Raw genomic sequence first — 17,162 nt, 5'->3', positions numbered from 1 at the left:
CCGTAGGACCTGCCTTGTTGATAGTGTTGTTAAGAAGGTAGAAACTAGGGCCTGTAGGACCTGCCTTGTTGATAGTGTTGTTAAGAAGGTAGAAACTAGGGCCTGTAGGACCTGCCTTGTTGATAGTGTTGTTAAGAAGGTAGAAACTAGGGCCTGTAGGACCTGCCTTGTTGATAGTGTTGTTAAGAAGGTAGAAACTAGGGCCTGTAGGACCTGCCTTGTTGATAGTGTTGTTAAGAAGGTAGAAACTAGGGCCTGTAGGACCTGCCTTGTTGATAGTGTTGTTAAGAAGGTAGAAACTAGGGCCTGTAGGACCTGCCTTGTTGATAGTGTTGTTAAGAAGGTAGAAACTAGGGCCTGTAGGACCTGCCTTGTTGATAGTGTTGTTAAGAAGGTAGAAACTAGGGCCCGTAGGACCTGCCTTGTTGATAGTGTTGTTAAGAAGGTAGAAACTAGGGCCCGTAGGACCTGCCTTGTTGATAGTGTTGTTAAGAAGGTAGAAACTAGGGCCCGTAGGACCTGCCTTGTTGACAGTGTTGTTAAGAAGGTAGAAACTAGGGCCCGTAGGACCTGCCTTGTTGACAGTGTTGTTAAGAAGGCAGAAACTAGGGCCCGTAGGACCTGCCTTGTTGATAGTGTTGTTAAGAAGGCAGAGCTAGGGCCTGTAGGACCTGCCTTGTTGATAGTGTTGTTAAGAAGGCAGAAACTAGGGCCCGTAGGACCTGCCTTGTTGATAGTGTTGTTAAGAAGGCAGAAACTAGGGCCCGTAGGACCTGCCTTGTTGATAGTGTTGTTAAGAAGGCAGAAACTAGGGCCCGTAGGACCTGCCTTGTTGATAGTGTTGTTAAGAAGGCAGAAACTAGGGCCCGTAGGACCTGCCTTGTTGATAGTGTTGTTAAGAAGGCAGAAACTAGGGCCCGTAGAACCTGCCTTGTTGATAGTGTTGTTAAGAAGGTAGAAACTAGGGCCCGTAGGACCTGCCTTGTTGATAGTGTTGTTAAGAAGGTAGAAACTAGGGCCCGTAGGACCTGCCTTGTTGATAGTGTTGTTAAGGTAGAAACTAGGGCCCGTAGGACCTGCCTTGTTGATAGTGTTGTTAAGAAGGTAGAAACTAGGGCCCGTAGGACCTGCCTTGTTGATAGTGTTGTTAAGAAGGTAGAAACTAGGGCCCGTAGGACCTGCCTTGTTGATAGTGTTGTTAAGAAGGTAGAAACTAGGGCCCGTAGGACCTGCCTTGTTGATAGTGTTGTTAAGAAGGTAGAAACTAGGGCACGTAGGACCTGCCTTGTTGATAGTGTTGTTAAGAAGGTAGAAACTAGGGCCCGTAGGACCTGCCTTGTTGATAGTGTTGTTAAGAAGGTAGAAACTAGGGCCCGTAGGACCTGCCTTGTTGATAGTGTTGTTAAGAAGGTAGAAACTAGGGCCCGTAGGACCTGCCTTGACAGTGTTGTTAAGAAGGCAGAAACTAGGGCCCGTAGGACCTGCCTTGTTGACAGTGTTGTTAAGGCAGAAACTAGGGCCTGTAGGACCTGCCTTGTTGACAGTGTTGTTAAGAAGGCAGAAACTAGGGCCCGTAGGACCTGCCTTGTTGATAGTGTTGTTAAGGCAGAAACTAGGGCCCGTAGGACCTGCCTTGTTGATAGTGTTGTTAAGAAGGTAGAAACTAGGGCCTGTAGGACCTGCCTTGTTGATAGTGTTGTTAAGAAGGTAGAAACTAGGGCCTGTAGGACCTGCCTTGTTGATAGTGTTGTTGATAGTGTTGTTAAGAAGGTAGAAACTAGGGCCTGTAGGACCTGCCTTGTTGATAGTGTTGTTAAGAAGGTAGAAACTAGGGCCCGTAGGACCTGCCTTGTTGATAGTGTTGTTAAGAAGGTAGAAACTAGGGCCTGTAGGACCTGCCTTGTTGACAGTGTTGTTAAGGCAGAAACTAGGGCCCGTAGGACCTGCCTTGTTGATAGTGTTGTTAAGAAGGCAGAAACTAGGGCCTGTAGGACCTGCCTTGTTGATAGTGTTGTTAAGAAGGCAGAAACTAGGGCCCGTAGGACCTGCCTTGTTGATAGTGTTGTTAAGGCAGAAACTAGGGCCCGTAGGACCTGCCTTGTTGATAGTGTTGTTAAGAAGGTAGAAACTAGGGCCTGTAGGACCTGCCTTGTTGATAGTGTTGTTAAGAAGGCAGAAACTAGGGCCCGTAGGACCTGCCTTGTTGATAGTGTTGTTAAGAAGGCAGAAACTAGGGCCCGTAGGACCTGCCTTGTTGATAGTGTTGTTAAGAAGGTAGAAACTAGGGCCTGTAGGACCTGCCTTGTTGATAGTGTTGTTAAGAAGGCAGAAACTAGGGCCTGTTGTAATGGTTTTCCTCCTCTTCGTCTGAAGAGGAGGTGTAGCAAGGATCGGACCAAGATGCGGCGTGGTAAGTGTCCATGGTTGTTTATTTAAAAACATGAACTGAACACTCAATGAATACAAAACAATAACCGTGAACAAAACCGAAACAGTACCGTGTGGCGAACAAACACAGACACGGAAACAATCACCCACAAACACACAGTGAAACCCAGGCTACCTAAGTATGATTCTCAATCAGAGACAACTAATGACACCTGCCTCTGATTGAGAACCATACTAGGCCGAAACATAGAAATTCCCAAAACCTAGAAAAACAAACATAGACAACCCACCCAACTCACGCCCTGACCATACTAAATAAATACAAAACAAAGGAAATTAAGGTCAGAACGTGACAGTACCCCCCCCCCAAAGGTGCGGACTCCGGCCGCAAAACCTTGACCTATAGGGGAGGGTCTGGGTGGGCGTCTGTCCGCGGTGGTGGTTCTGGCGCGGGACGCGGACCCCACTTCAACATAGTCTTAGTCCGCCTTATTGTCCGCCTCCGTGGCTTTCTCACCATGGCCACCCCTCTCAATGACCCCACTGGACAGAGGGGCAGAAGCTCTGGACAGAGGGGCAGAAGCTCTGGACAGAGGGGCAGGGGCTCGGGACAGAGGGGCAGGGGCTCGGGACAGAGGGGCAGGGGCTCGGGACAGAGGGGCAGGGGCTCTGGCGCCTCTGGGCTGAGGGGCTCGGGACAGAGGGGCAGGGGCTCTGGCGCCTCTGGGCTGAGGGGCTCTGGGCTGAGGGGCTCTGGCGCCTCTGGGCTGAGGGGCTCTGGCGCCTCTGGGCTGAGGGGCTCTGGCGCCTCTGGGCTGAGGGGCTCTGGCGCCTCTGGGCTGAGGGGCTCTGGCGCCTCTGGGCTGAGGGGCTCCGGCAGCGGCGCCGGACGCTGTGGCGCCGGACAGGCGGGAGGCTCCGGCAGCGGCGCCGGACGCTGTGGCGCCGGACGCTGTGGCGCCGGACAGGCGGGAGGCTCCGGCAGCGGCGCCGGACACGCGGGAGGCTCCGGCAGCGGCGCCGGACAGGCGGGAGGCTCCGGCAGCGGCGCCGGACAGGCGGGAGGCTCCGGCGCCAGACAGGCGGGACCACCTGCAGGGAGGAGACAGAGAGACAGCCTGGTGCGTGGGGCTGCCACAGGAACCACCAGGCTGGGGAGACCTTCAGGAGGCTTGGTGTTAGGAGGAGCCTGAAGGACCGGGCTGTGGGGGAGCACTGGAGCTCTGGTGCGCAACCTTGGCACCACTTCCCCAGGCTGGACAACTACTCTAGCCCGGACCCTCCAGAGTGCAGGCACAGGTTGAACCGGGCTGTGGGTAAGCACGGGAGATCTAGTGCTTACTACACGCACCTCTCCCTTAGGCTCCACTCCCACACTTGCCCGGCACGAGCGGAGCGCAGGCAGAGGACGCACTGCACCCTCCCAGCGCCCCGGAGACACAGCACGCAGAGCCGGCGCAGGATAACCTGGACCAAAACTGCGTACCGGCGACCAGACCCGCTGAGCAGGCACCATACGCCCTGGCTCAATGCCCACACTCGCATGGCACTCTCGGGGGGGCTGCCCTATAGCGCACCGGGCTATGGGCACGCACTGGCGACACCGTGCGCTTAACCGCATAACACGGTGCCTGACCAGTAATGCGCTGCTTATCATAAGCACGAGGAGTGAGCTCAGGTCTGCTACCTGGCTTAGTACCACACCTCGTGTGCCCCCCCCAAAAAATAATTTGGGGCTGCCTCTCGTACCTGTCGCACTGCCGTGCTGGCTCCTCACATCGCTGGCTCCTCTCTCCGGCTGCCTCCGCTCTCCTAGCTGCCTCCACCTGTTCCCATGGAAGGCGATCCTTTCCCGCCAGGATCTCCTCCCAGGTGTAGCAACCCTTGCCGTCCAATACATCCTCCCATGTCCATTCCTCCTGTGATGCTGGCCGCTGTGGTTGCTGCTGCTGCTGCTGTCGTCGCTGCTGTTTTTTACCACGCCGCTCGGTCCTTGGTGGGTGGGTGATTCTGTAAGGGTTTTCCTCCTCTTCGTCTGAAGAGGAGGTGTAGCAAGGATCGGACCAAGATGCGGCGTGGTAAGTGTCCATGGTTGTTTATTTAAAAACATGAACTGAACACTCAATGAATAAAAAACAATAACCGTGAACAAAACCGAAACAGTACCGTGTGGCGAACAAACACAGACACGGAAACAATCACCCACAAACACACAGTGAAACCCAGGCTACCTAAGTATGATTCTCAATCAGAGACAACTAATGACACCTGCCTCTGATTGAGAACCATACTAGGCCGAAACATAGAAATTCCCAAAACCTAGAAAAACAAACATAGACAACCCACCCAACTCACGCCCTGACCATACTAAATAAATACAAAACAAAGGAAATTAAGGTCAGAACGTGACAGTACCCCCCCCCCAAAGGTGCGGACTCCGGCCGCAAAACCTTGACCTATAGGGGAGGGTCTGGGTGGGCGTCTGTCCGCGGTGGTGGTTCTGGCGCGGGACGCGGACCCCACTTCAACATAGTCTTAGTCCGCCTTATTGTCCGCCTCCGTGGCTTTCTCACCATGGCCACCCCTCTCAATGACCCCACTGGACAGAGGGGCAGAAGCTCTGGACAGAGGGGCAGAAGCTCTGGACAGAGGGGCAGGGGCTCGGGACAGAGGGGCAGGGGCTCGGGACAGAGGGGCAGGGGCTCGGGACAGAGGGGCAGGGGCTCTGGCGCCTCTGGGCTGAGGGGCTCGGGACAGAGGGGCAGGGGCTCTGGCGCCTCTGGGCTGAGGGGCTCTGGGCTGAGGGGCTCTGGCGCCTCTGGGCTGAGGGGCTCTGGCGCCTCTGGGCTGAGGGGCTCTGGCGCTCTGGGCTGAGGGGCCTGGCGCCTCTGGGCTGAGGGGCTCTGGCGCCTCTGGGCTGAGGGGCTCCGGCAGCGGCGCCGGACGCTGTGGCGCCGGACAGGCGGGAGGCTCCGGCAGCGGCGCCGGACGCTGTGGCGCCGGACGCTGTGGCGCCGGACAGGCGGGAGGCTCCGGCAGCGGCGCCGGACACGCGGGAGGCTCCGGCAGCGGCGCCGGACAGGCGGGAGGCTCCGGCAGCGGCGCCGGACAGGCGGGAGGCTCCGGCGCCAGACAGGCGGGACCACCTGCAGGGAGGAGACAGAGAGACAGCCTGGGTGCGTGGGGCTGCCACAGGAACCACCAGGCTGGGGAGACCTTCAGGAGGCTTGGTGTTAGGAGGAGCCTGAAGGACCGGGCTGTGGGGAGCACTGGAGCTCTGGTGCGCAACCTGGCACCACTTCCCCAGGCTGGACAACTACTCTAGCCCGGACCCTCCAGAGTGCAGGCACAGGTTGAACCGGGCTGTGGGTAAGCACGGGAGATCTAGTGCTTACTACACGCACCTCTCCCTTAGGCTCCACTCCCACACTTGCCCGGCACGAGCGGAGCGCAGGCAGAGGACGCACTGCACCCTCCCAGCGCCCGGAGACACAGCACGCAGAGCCGGCGCAGGATAACCTGGACCAAAACTGCGTACCGGCGACCAGACCCGCTGAGCAGGCACCATACGCCCTGGCTCAATGCCCACACTCGCATGGCACTCTCGGGGCTGCCCTATAGCGCACCGGGCTATGGGCACGCACTGGCGACACCGTGCGCTTAACCGCATAACACGGTGCCTGACCAGTAATGCGCTGCTTATCATAAGCACGAGGAGTGAGCTCAGGTCTGCTACCTGGCTTAGTACCACACCTCGTGTGCCCCCCAAAAATAATTTGGGGCTGCCTCTCGTACCTGTCGCACTGCCGTGCTGGCTCCTCACATCGCTGGCTCCTCTCTCCGGCTGCCTCCGCTCTCCTAGCTGCCTCCACCTGTTCCCATGGAAGGCGATCCTTTCCCGCCAGGATCTCCTCCCAGGTGTAGCAACCCTTGCCGTCCAATACATCCTCCCATGTCCATTCCTCCTGTGATGCTGGCCGCTGTGGTTGCTGCTGCTGCTGCTGTCGTCGCTGCTGTTTTTTACCACGCCGCTCGGTCCTTGGTGGGTGGGTGATTCTGTAAGGGTTTTCCTCCTCTTCGTCTGAAGAGGAGGTGTAGCAAGGATCGGACCAAGATGCGGCGTGGTAAGTGTCCATGGTTGTTTATTTAAAAACATGAACTGAACACTCAATGAATAAAAAACAATAACCGTGAACAAAACCGAAACAGTACCGTGTGGCGAACAAACACAGACACGGAAACAATCACCCACAAACACACAGTGAAACCCAGGCTACCTAAGTATGATTCTCAATCAGAGACAACTAATGACACCTGCCTCTGATTGAGAACCATACTAGGCCGAAACATAGAAATTCCCAAAACCTAGAAAAACAAACATAGACAACCCACCCAACTCACGCCCTGACCATACTAAATAAATACAAAACAAAGGAAATTAAGGTCAGAACGTGACACCTGTAGGACCTGCCTTGTTGATAGTGTTGTTAAGAAGGCAGAAACTAGGGCCTGTAGGACCTGCCTTGTTGACAGTGTTGTTAAGAAGGCAGAAACTAGGGCCCGTAGGACCTGCCTTGTTGACAGTGTTGTTAAGAAGGCAGAGCATCACTTTATTATGGACAGACTTCTCCCCATCTTAGCTACGTTTGTATCAATATGTTTTGACCATGATAGTTTACAATCCAGGGTTACTCAGTTTAGTCACCTCAACTTGCTCAATTTACACATTATTTATTCTAATATTTAGTTGAGGTTTAGGGTTTAGTGAATGATTTGTCCCATATACAATTGTAATACCCTTGTTAGAACCAAGTATTGAGTTTATTTGTCATAATTAATTGGTATTATATGTAAAATGTATTTGAATTGCTTCTGAATTGTAATGTTGTTAATGCATTTATTTTGAATAAATATTTCTTTAATGTATATGTGAATAGATTGGTTTACTTTTAAGTTTAAGTTTTGACCAATAAGGTCGCTTGTTAAGCTGTGGACAATGAGAGTTGACCTGGTTAACGGGTGGCCTGGGAAAAAAGAGAGGGAGCGAGACATTGAGTTAAGGATGGACATTACATTATGACCGTTGGTGAAGAATTATAACAGAAGACAATAAAAATTTAACAAAACCCATACCTACCGAGTTTTGAAGGGAAATACCGATTTATTTTATAAGAGAGTTGTTATAATTTTGTTAAGAAAGACTTAGTAAAGACTGAAGCTGCCGTCTCATCGTAGAGGTATTGGACAGCCTTGAGGTTAGCCTAGCATCGTGTAACACCGAGAGAGAATTGCTTGGGAAAGATTAAAGAGTTCATGTTCCCATGGTATATCGGTTACTCCTAAAGAGGGCTGTCTGCATTGATAGCTGTGCTTGCTGTGGATCTTATGAGGAAACCTGCAAGGAAATGCCATACTTCACTGAGGGAATTTCTACGAGTAGTGAGTGCATCGGGACTTTATGTGTGTCGTCATTTTTTTTTATAGCTCCAACGTGCGCCAACGGGTTAAGCAAGCTTGAAATAATTTGGAAATGGGTTGTGCACAACTCACTGGGGTTTATTATTTTTTATTTAATTTGATGTGGTGCTTCGAAAATGTAGTAATACACATTTTGAACCTTATGTATGTTGCCTTGGTGGAGTCATTTCCTGTTTCAATTTAATTAAATGCATGGGAAAGCATATCCTTATACAATAACAAAAATCTATAATCATTCCATCTGAAGTTAATACCCTAATTGTCAACACCCTAGATAGTTTACAATGGGGATTTTTAATGGAGATGTCCTTCCCACCTAACATCCCATGCTTTTGAAATACTCTACTTAAGTTAATATCGTGAGAGTCAAATTCAAGCCTGGTGAGAGGGTTACACAATGCTTTTAGTTTTAGAAATATTTAGGACTAACTTCTTCCTTGCCAATCATTATGAAACTAATTGCAGCTCGTTGTCAAGTGTTGCAGTCATTTCAGTCGCTGTAGTAGCTGATGTGTTTCACACCAGCCTTCGCTTTGGCTTTCCCTCCTGTCCAGCTCAGGCATTCGGCGTCGCCGACCTTCTAGCTGCTGCTGAACCTGCTGCTGGCAAACGCCCTTCACTCATCAACAACCGGACTTGTCTCGTCATCATTACACACACCTGGTTCCATCCCCACTCTATCACTGTATATATACTCCCTCTGTCATTTGTCTTTGTCAGTCATTGTAAATGTTGCTTGTTTTCCTGAGAGGAATCTCTCCTACTATTTCCTGAGTACTTTATTATTTTGCACTTTGGGTTTCGTCACACTTTTATATATGGTGCTTTAATAAATTCAGTAGTTCTAAACCTGCGACTGCCTCCTACCCAGTCCTCTCTACATTTGTGACAACGTGTATAGCGTTGAGTCATCCGCATACATAGACACTCTGGCTTTACCCAGTGGCATGTCATGAGTAAAGATTGAAAAAAGTAAGGGTGCCTAGACATCTGCCCTGTGGAATTCCTGATTCTGCCTGGATTATGTTGGAGATGCTTCCAGTAAAGAACAACCTCTGTGTTCTGTTAGTCAGGTAACTCTTTAACCACAATATAGCGGGGGGGTGTAAAGCCATAACACATACATTTTTCCTGCAGCTGAGTATGATCGATAATGTCAAAAGCTACAAAACAGACCCCACAATTGTTTTATTATCAATTTCTCTCAGCCAATCATCCGTCATTTTTGTAAGTGCTGTGCTTCTTGAATGTCCTTCCCTATAAGCGTGCTGAAAGTCTGTGGTCAATTTGTTTACTGTAAAATAGCATTGTATCTGGTCAAACTCATTTTTTCTCCAAAAGTTTACTAAGGGTTGGTAACAGGTTGATTGGTTGGCTATTTGAGACAGTAAAGGGGGCTTTGCTATTCTTGGGTAACGGAATGACTTCTGCTTCCCTCCAGGCCTGGGGCCACACACTTTCTAGTAGGCTTAAATTGAAAGTATGGCAAATAGGAGTGGCAATATCATCCACTATTATCCTCAGTAATTTTCCATCCAAGTTGTCAGACCCCGGTGGCTTGCATTGTTGATAGACATCAATCATTTATTTCACCTCTTCTACACTCACCTTAAGGAATTCAAAATTACAGTGCTTGTCTTTCATAATTTGGTCCGATATACTTGGATGTGTAGTGTCCTCGTTTGTTGCTGGCATGTCATGCCTAAGTTTGAAAAACAATTCAAATTAAAGTAGTATGCAATATCAATCACTTTTGTGATGAATGACATTTATCTCATAGATGACACTTCAAAACCTTGATTTTTTGACTGTCCTTTTTGCCATTTATCAATGTGTTATAAATCATAACACAGATGACAGAGGATCTACACATCACTTACACTGTAGTGTGAGATGCAACGGTTAACCAAGAAAAACAGGAACATTTGCCGTAATAAATGAATAAATACGTAACATACTAAATATTATGGGTTGGACTGTATTACTGCTGCTCCAAAGAGAATAGATCAAATTGTGTTGCATCAAGAAGAATGCATCCTGCTTATTATACTGTAATAAGATCTGCTCTTAAAGCAGATTAATGGATTAATTTAATTCAGGAAATCCTGATTTAGATTCATTAAGATGAGGAAATCATATTAGCTCAGCCTCTGACTGACAAACAACAGCTGAGACTAAAAGAACCATTTACATATTTTGTTATCCAATTGTTCTCGGAGTTAAATCTTCACAAGCTTTCAAAACATTTCACCCAATTATTTACTACAATATTTATGTGGTTAAAAATGTGGTTAAAATCCATTGAAAGGGTCTCCTGCATAGAACATATGGTTTTAATAACAACAATGTAACAATTTGACAATCGTAGCCACATCTAAAATCAGCAGATTCCTGAATGTGTCAATTAGCTACAGTACTGATGACAGAACCCCTAATCTAAGAACCCATAACCCAATCTCATGTGCGCGACAGCCTGTCACGAGAGACTAGAGAACCTCCCGAGCAGCGACCTCATGCCCTTAATGCTTTTCGCACGAGGGTCAAGCTGTATGAGTATACACACTCTAAATCTCTCGGGGGATCCTTTTTTTAGAGAGAGGAGGGGGGGGGGTCTGTGAGAAGGAACTGACTCAAGGAATCTGACTTAGGGCTGACTAAATTGATAGTTTGGCCAACTCTAAACCCTATTTGAAACTTATCAGCAACCATATTTTATCATTTGACTTAATAAATGCAATCCTCTGTGACTACCAATATTAATAACTCAAATAGAATGGCCCAACAAGAGTTGTACTTAATACTCAAAATGTTGTGAATTTCAATCTTGACAGTGAAAGTCAGTACATTGACGCACCCTGGTAGGACTTACCCTTCAGTCTGATTCTGATTCCCCCAGCTAATCAGCAGTGTGACGGCATCGCAACTTGATAACACACAGATGAGAAAAATATGTGTAGTGTTACATCAACCAATCATTTCTAAAGGAGAGAGAGAGAGAGAACAGGCGCCTGCAAGGCACTGTGTGTGTGTGTGTGTGTGTGTGTGTGTGTGTGTGTGTGTGTGTGTGATTTTTATATTTTTTTACTAGGCGTCATTTGAAGGAGTAAAAACACAAGTTATAGTCTCAAACTGCAAGATGCTTTTTATTACATACTGGTAAAAAAAGATATTCCTTTCTTCACGAGCCAGAGAATCAAACGCTGTTGAAGCCTAATAGATTGTGTGATAATATGAATAACACAGTTCATTTACATTCATGACAGTTGGACATCCTGGAGTGTATTCCGTTAACAAAACTGTTGCATTCTTTGTAATTTTTTAATTGTTGATTGTCCTATTTGAAACGAATAAATGTATGTGTAAAAAAATGTAAATGTTGCATTCTGACTTCAGACAAAAGGGATGAGGCGTCATGACAAAGATTGCGTTGCAGTGGATAGCAGCCGCCTTACGGGCTCCTGACCAATCATGCTATTTCCTGTGTTTTTTACGTTGATTTGAACTTTTTTGGTACATGTCTCTGCCATTGTTTCCTATGACTGAAAACAGCTTCTGGACATCAGTACAGCAATCACTAACCTTGATTTGGATGACAATTTCTACTTCAACGAGTCGGAAGCTCTGTACGTTCAGCTTACTTCGGACCAGGTCTTAAGCCCCGAGACTTGAAAGAGGAAGCCATGGTGCAAGAGAGGCAAATAAGCCATCCTGACGAGACTACATTGGCAAGCAAATAAACTGCCTCTACCCTCCTTTCTATTGGCGAACGTACAATCACGAGAGAACAAACTTGAACAACATTTCTAATCATAAATTTCAAATTTTTGCTTGCCTGAGTTAGAATACCTCATGATAACCTGCAGACTATACTTTTTTTTTTACCAATAGTGCTTTCATCTATGTTTTTCATATCTGTCTATTTACAGTATTACCTCAAACCGATGATGGCACTAAGACTGCACTCAACGAGCTGCATAGGGCCATAAGCAAACAAGAAAATGCACATCCAGGGGCTTCTCGTGGCCGTAGATTTTAATGCAGGGAAACTGAAATCTGTTTTACCTCATTTTTGCCAGTAATTACCAGGGACATACTCAATACGGAAGTGGTCAAATGAAGCAGATGTTAAACTACAGGACTGTTTCGCTGTTCCGGGATTCATCTGTTAACAATGAGGAGTTTACCATATAAGTCACCGGCTTCATTAATAAGTGCATCCGCGATATCATCCCCACTGTGACCATCCGTACATTTGTATTTGTATTTATTATGGATCCCCATTAGCTGCTGCCAAAGCAGCAACTACTCTTCCTGGGGTCCAGCAAAGTTAAGGCAGTTGATACAATTTTAAAAACATTACAATACATTCACAGATTTCACAACACACAACATACCCTCAGGCCCCTACTCCACCACTACCACATATCTACAGTACTAAATCCATGTGTATGTATAGTGCGTATGTTACCGTGTGTGTGTGTGTGTGTGTGTGTGCGCATGTGTCTGTGTTGCTTCACAGTCCCTGCTGTTCCATAAGGTGTTTTTTAAATTTGTTTTTCAATCTAATTTTACTGCTTGCGTCAGTTACTTGATGTGGAATAGAGTTCCATGTAGTCATGGCTCTATGTAGTACTGTGTGCCTCCCATAGTCTGTTCTGGACTTGGAGACCTCTTGTGGCATATCTTGTGCGGTATGAATGGGTGTCCGAGTTGTTCAAACAGACAGTTCGGAGCATTCAACATGTCAATACCTTTCATAAATAAAATGAGTGAAGAAGTCAATCTTTCCTCCCATTTCAGCTAGGAGATTGTCATGCATATTATGAATGTTAGCGCTCTGTGTACATCCAAGGGCCAGCCGTGCTGCCCTGTTCTGAGCCAATTGCAATTTTCCTAAGTCCTTTTTGTGGCACCTGACCACACGACTAAACAGTAGTCAAGGTGCGACAAAACTCAGGCCTGTAGGACCTGCGTTGTTGATAGTGTTGTTAAGAAGGCAGAGCATATTACTGACAGACTTCTCCCCATCTTAGCTACTACTGCATCAATATGTTTTGACCATGACAGTTTACAATCTAGGGTTACTCCAAGCAGTTTAGTCATCTCAACTTGCTCAATTTCTACATTATTTATTACAATATTTAGTCAAGGTTTAGAGAGTGTTTTGTTCCAAATACAATTATTTTAGTTTTAGAAATATTTAGGGCTGACTTATTCCTTACCACCCACTCTGAAACTAACTGCAGCTCTTTGTTGAGTGTTGCAGTCATTTCAGTTCCTGTAGTAGCTGACGTGTATAGTGTTGAGTCATCCGCATACATAGACACTCTGGCTTTACTCAAAGTCAGTGGCATGTTGTTAGTAAAAATAGAAAAAAGCAAGGGGCCTAAACAACTACCCTGGGGAATTCCTGGCTCTAACTGGATTATATTTGAGAGGTTTCTATTAAAGAACACCTTCTGTGTTCTGTTAGACAAGTAGCTTTTTTCCCACATTATAGCAGGGGGTGTAAAGCCATAACACATGTGTTTTTCCAGCAGCAGACTATGATTAATAATGTCAAAAGCTGCCCTGAAGTCTAACAAGACAGCCCCCCACAATCATCATCAATTTCTCTCAACCAATCATCTGTCATTTGTGGAAGTTCTGTGCTTCTTGAGTGTCCTTCCCTATAAGCATGCTGAAATTCTGTTGTCAGTTCATTTACTGTGAAATAGCTTTGTATCTTGTCAAACACCATTTTTTCCAGTAGTTTTACTAAGGGTTGGTAACAGGCAGATTGGTTGGCCATTTGAGCCAGTATTTAATTTTTTATTTAACTAGGCAAGTCAGTTGTATTCTTATTTACAATGACGGCTTAGGAACAGTGGGTTAACTGCCTTGCTCAGGGGCAGAACGACAGATTTGACCTTGCCAGCTTGGGGATTTAATCTAACAACCTTCTGGTTACTGACCCAACGCTCTAACCACTAGGCTATCAGTAAAGGGTGCTTTACTATTCATGGGTAGCGGAATTACTTTAGCTTCCTTCCAGGCCTGAGGGCACACGCTCTCTAGAAGGCTTAAATTGAAGATGTGGCAAATAGGAGTGGCAATATTATCTGCTATTATCCTCAGTCATTTTCCATTCAGATTGTCAGACCCAGGTGGCTTGTCATTGTTGATAGACAACAATAATTGTTTCAACTCTTCCACGCTGACTTTACAGAATTCAAAGTACAATTCTTGTCTTTCATATTATGGTCAGATATACTTGGATGTGTAGTGTCAGTGTTTGTTGATGGCATGTCATCCCTAAGTTTGCTTATCTTGCCAATGAAAGTCATTAAAGTAGTTTGCAATATCAGTGGGCTTTGTGATGAATGAGCCATCTGATTCAATGAATGAAGGAGCCATGTTGGCTTTTTTCACCAAAATGTAATTTAATGTGCCCCGAAGCTTTTTACAATCATTCTTTAAATAATTTATCTTTCTTTCATAGTGTAGTTCCTTTTTTCTTTTTCTTTAGTTTGGTCACATGATTTCTTAATTTGCGGCACGTTTGCCAATCAGCTGGGCTGCCAGACTTATTTGCCATACCTTTTGCCTCATCCCTCTCAACCACACAATTTTTAAATTCCTCATCAATCCAAGGGGATTTAACAGTCTTGACAGTCGTTTTCTTAATGGGTGTAATGCTTGTTAGTAACTGGAATAAGTAGTTTCATAAATGTGTCAAGTGCAGCATCTGGTTGCTCCTCATTACCCACCACAGACCAGCAGCGTCTCGTTGCTCCTCATTACACACCACAGACCAGCAGCGTCTGGTTGCTCCTCATTACACACCACAGACCAGCAAATAGTCTTTACTCAACATATGAATCACTACAAAACGTATTGTATGACCTCTTAAACACTATATTAGGCCCAGCCTTTGGAACTTTGGTTTTCCTAGATATGGCTATTATATTGTGATCACTACATCCTATGGATTTGGATACTGTTTTAAAGCAAATATCTGCAGCGTTAGTAAAGATGTGATCAATACATGTTGATGATTTAATTCCTGTGCTGTTTGTAACTAGCCTGGTAGGTTGACTGATAACCTGATCCAGGTTGCAGGCACTGGTTACAGTTTGAAGTTTTTTCCTGAGTGGGCAGCTTGATGATAGCCAGTCAATATTTAAATCACCCAGAAAATATACTTCTCTGTTGATATCACATACATGATCAAGCATTTCACACATATTATCCAGATACTGACTGTTAGCACTTGGTGGTCTATAGCAGCTTCCCACCAGAATGGGCTTTAGGTGAGGCAGATGAACCTGTAGCCATATTACTTCAACAGTATTTAACAGTAGATCGTCTCTTAGCTTTACATGAAGTTGGTTCTGAATATAGACGCCTCCGTTGGCATATCTGTCTATTCGGGTATATGTTTTAACCTTGTATTGGTACCACTGTATCATCACAGGTAGTATCTAAGTGAGTTTCAGAGATAGTCAGAATATGAATATCATCTGTTACAAGCAAGTTATTGACTTCATGGACCTTGTTTCTTAGGCTGCATATGTTAATATGGGCTATTTTTAGCACTTTTCTGGGTTGCTTGATTGTTTTTAATGCTTTACTGGGAAGCTTATTGGAGGTAGACTTACTCATGTTATTTACATTGGAGCTGATAGTGCAGGGTGAGCTGCATAAATTGCACACCTCCTCAGCGCTAACATTGTAACTCTGGTTTATAGGCTCATGATTACTGCTTACAATAGCTGTAGGATAAACAGATGTATTCGGTGCAATTAGGGGTACATAAACTAAATGACTTACATTGTGTTTGCCAATGCACCTAAGGTCATGTACATTTGATGCAACATTATGATGACTCAATGTCACAATGGTAGGGATTAACTGAGCTGGTCTTGGATAATTTACCAGTCATTGTTTCAACGCAGCTTGAAGTGCTGTCCAGGAGCCAAGATGATTTTGAAGTCTAGGAGCCAAGATGATTTGGATGGACTCCGTCATGCCTGTAGAGTATCTTCTGTTTCCCCTTAGCACTCAAGTGTGTAGTCATGATCCACAGATATATCAATCTGTATTGCATTCCACGCTGCCCTCTCACACCTGGACAAGAGGAACAACTATGTGAGAATGCTGTTCATTGACTACAGCTCAGCATTCAACATCATAGAGCCCTCCAATCTTATCACATGCTCTGAGTTTTGCCTGTTTTGTTAGACTTCAGTGCGGCTTTTGACATTATCAATCCTACTCTGCTGCTGGAAAAATGTATGTGTTATGGCTTTACACCACCTGCTATATTGTGGATAAAGAGTTACCTGACAACAGAACACAGAGGCTGTTCTTTAATGGAAGCCTCTCCATCATAATACAGGTTGAATCAGGAATTCCCCAGGGTAGTTGTCTAGGACCGTTACTTAAAACATTTTTTTACTAACCACATGCCACTGACTTTGAGTAAAGCCAGAGTGTCGATGTATGCGGATGACTCAACACTATACACGTCAGCTACTACAGCGACTGAAATGACTGCAACACTTAACAAAGAGCTGCAGTTATTTTCAGAATGGGTGGCAAGTAATATGTTAGTCCTAAGTATATCTAAATCTAAAAGCATTGTATTTGGGACAAATCATTCACTTAACCCTAAACCTCAACTAAATCTTGTAATAAATCATGTGGAAATTGAGCAGGCTAAGGTGACTAAACTGCTTCGAGTAATGCTGGATTGTAAACTATCATGGTCAAAGCATATTGATACAACAGTAGCTAAGATGGCGATTAGATGGGGAGAAGGCTGTCCATATTAAAGCGCTGCTCTACCTTCTTAACAGCACTATCAACAAGGCAGGTCCTACAGACCCTAGACACATGCATACAAACACATGATAACATACTCACTATACACACACGTACACATGGATATTCTGTTGTAGAAATGTGGTAGTGGAGTAGGGGCCTAAGGGCGTGTGTTGTGAAATTTGTTAACAATGTATTGTAATGTTTTAAAAATTGTGTAACTGCCTTAATTTTGCTGGACCCCAGGAAGAGTAGTTACTGCCTTGGCAGCAGCTAATGGGGATCCATAATAAATACAAATACTAAGCTCAGGACCCTGGGACTGAACACCTCCCTCTGCAACTAGATCCTGGACTTCCTGACGAGCTGCCCCGAGGTGTTGAGGGTAGGCAACAAAACATCCTCCACGCTGATCCGCAACACAGGGGCCCCTCATGGGTGCATGTACCTGTACACCCATGACTGCATGGCTCCGCACGATTCCAACACCA

Source organism: Oncorhynchus nerka, linkage group LG22 (assembly GCF_034236695.1).
Source record: "Oncorhynchus nerka isolate Pitt River linkage group LG22, Oner_Uvic_2.0, whole genome shotgun sequence".
NCBI lineage: Eukaryota > Metazoa > Chordata > Actinopteri > Salmoniformes > Salmonidae > Oncorhynchus > Oncorhynchus nerka.
The sequence above is the reverse complement of the archived record's forward strand: the minus strand, read 5'-3'. Positions refer to the sequence as shown.